The sequence below is a fragment of the Octopus bimaculoides genome, chromosome 13, assembly GCF_001194135.2.
Source record: "Octopus bimaculoides isolate UCB-OBI-ISO-001 chromosome 13, ASM119413v2, whole genome shotgun sequence".
NCBI lineage: Eukaryota > Metazoa > Mollusca > Cephalopoda > Octopoda > Octopodidae > Octopus > Octopus bimaculoides.
Genome location: NC_068993.1, coordinates 60572527 through 60575786, shown reverse-complemented (window position 1 = coordinate 60575786; position 3260 = coordinate 60572527).

Here is a 3260-nt window from a genome sequence, read left to right as displayed (position 1 = left end):
CTCTCTCTCTCTCTCTCTCTCTCTCTCTCTCTCTCTCTCTCTCTCTCACACTCTCTCTTTCTCTTCTCGTCCACAGTCTTTTCCTTCTGCCTATCTTATCATTATTCTGAATTAATATCTAAAATTGGTATATCCACTTGTGTTACACTTTTTAATTTAGTGGCTATTTAAGCAATATGTTCGTGGTGGTTAATGGGTTGGATGTGATACTGAAGAAAGGGCAAGAACTTCTGAAATATTTATATACACCCATTGCCTAGCTGTCTGTCTTCGATCTCATTGTTTACAAAGACATATTCGTATACGAAACGTCGTAACTTTCCGTGTTGGCTCTGAAATCTATAGAATATCTGTAGAGGTAACTTTAAAAGGTGATTATTCAAAATACAGTTCTGTATTTAAGAGATGAGGAGTTATGTACATTATTGACATTATTTACATTTGACGGATATTTGTCCTCACCTTGTTTGTTGTTAACGCAACGTTTCGGCTGGTATACTCTCCAGGCTTCATCAGGTGTCGAAATTTCCCCCAAGACACCTGATGAAGGCTGGAAGGTATACCAGCCGAAACGTTGTGTTAACAACAAACAAGATGAGGACAAATATCCGTCAAATGTAAATAATGTAAATAGTATTCTTCAACATGTTTTACTTTTGCAACCTCGAATCAGATGCTCAGGAAATGTCAGGTTAACAACGATTAGATTCACTGAGACGCATTGCTTTTAGGGGGACACACGAAAAGCAGTGAGCTGGTAGAACCATGTTCTGAGTTCAGATTCTGCCCAGATTGACTTTACTTTTGATCCCTTTCAGGGTTGATAAAATAGGTACCAGTTGGACACTGAAATCGTTGTAATCGACTTTATTAATCCCCCTAAATTTGGTGGCTTTGAGTCAAAATTTGAAAACAAATTAGAAAAACAACGCAAATAATAATAACAGGCACTTCCTTAAAAGACGTCGAACTGGCAGACTCGTTAGCGCACCGGACAAACTGGTTATTGGCGTTTCATTCATCTTTAATTTGGTAGACGGAAACTGGAAGAGAATAATTTGGTAGACGGAAACTGGAAGAGAATAAAAAAAAACTTTCGGAGCTAGCGGTTAATCATATATATATATATATATCTATACACGACAGGCTTCTACGTAGTTTCCGTCTGCCAAATTCACTCCCAAAACAACAAAAGACACTTGCCCATGATTCTGCTCAAGTGGAATTGTAAGTCTACTCTCTAATGAGAGGACAAATACTTCTCTCTCCATATAATTTTTCTTTCTTCACCATGGCGTAATACAAGTTTAAAAAGTCTGAAGTCATCACAATTTTATTAAACATGGCCTATTAGAAGCATTTAGCAAGACAACTGATTGAGGTTATTGAAAAGCTGAAATTTAGATCACTTCGTTAGAAACAATATAATAGATATTATGTAAAAACTCGTTATTGTTTTCTCCTGCTCTCTCTCTCTCTCTCTCTCTCTCTCTCTCTCTCTCTCTCTCTCTCTCTCTCTCTCTCTCTCTCTCTCTACTATTGACAGCTGCCACCTCCGCCTCTCCTCTAGCTGTTACCACCTCCACCTCTTTCTGACTGTTGCCTCCTCCCTCCACTAGTGCTAACAGTTGTTACCTCTTCGTCTTCTTTTGACGCCTTTCTGTCTGCTTGTTTGAATACATCACAAGCGTACGTGGTTCTCGGTCGGTTTCGATGATGAATACACTATTGTTCGACAACTTGAATTATTTACTGATTGAATCTGCTTGCCAGTGGCTGAGTACTCCACGGCCACGTATATATTTAAAGCAATCACCCACATGATAAAGTGAATAAAATTAGAGTTTTCAATAAAAGGTACCCTGTACTCAACAAACTTCTGCTCATTTCCCCCTCTATCCAACTTCAATCCCCAGTCTTGGATCAACCTGGGGCTATGAAAAAGAATTACAAGCACAGTATGCTACATTGTACGTTCGAACCTAGGACATGGTGGTGATCGTGAAACAAACTGTTTAAGTGTTCGACCATGCTGCGTCAGATAACAACAAATAAACACACACACACACACACACACACACACACACCACACACACACATACATACACACACACAAAAGAAAAAACAAATTGGGTGAAGCGTAACATTCGAACGCGCATTATGATTAGCAAAATACTATTAAAAAAAAATCTTTTACTTGTTTCAGTCATTGGATTGTGACCCTTGGCACCACTTTGAAGGGTTTGGTCGAAGGCATCATCATCATCATCATCATCATCATCATCATAACCACCACCATTATCATCACCATCATCATCGTCGTCATCATCACTGCAAATCGAACCCACGTATCCGTCACTGCTAACAACCTTGTAATCATTGCTATATTATAAACGCTCTGACAGCAACTACTTTCATGTCTACACTAGAAGTCTGCAGCTGTATTTAACCTTCTACCTGTGCATTTTCCTTTATATTTATACTCACGCAGTGGAGGCGTAATGGCCCAGTGGTTAGGGCAGCGGACTCGCGTTCATAGGATCGCGGTTTCGATTCCCAGACCGGGCGTTGTGAGTGTTTATTGAGCGAAAACACCTAAAGCTCCACGAGGCTCCGGCAGGGGATGGTGGCGAACCCTGCTGAACTCTTCCACCACAACTTTCTCTCACTCTTACTTCCTGTTTCTGTTGTGCCTGTAATTCAAAGGGTCAGCCTTGTCACACTGTGTCACGCTGAATATCCCCGAGGACTACGTTAAGGGTACACGTGTCTGTGGAGTGCTCAGCCACTTGCACGTTAATTTCACGAGCAGGCTGTTCCGTTGATCGGATCAACTGGAACCCTCGAAGTCGTAAGCGACGGAGTACCAACAACAAAATACATACATACGTACTTACATACATAATACATACACACATGCATACATACATGCATACATACATACATACATACATATATACATACATACACATACACACACTCACACACACACACATATAAATTTATATATACACATAGACATACATACATACATACATACATAAACATATACGTATACAAACACACACATGCTCTACTTTGCAAGTCCAATTGAGATTTAGTGAAGCGGAAGTCACAATTAGACGGAAATTAGTCTGAATCTGTCTGGATTAGATTGAAAGACAAAATGTAGCATATAACTTTCAATAAATGCTTCGAGTCCTTTATTTTGATAATAGCATTAATTAGTTCCCGGCCTAGCATGAATGAACATATATATA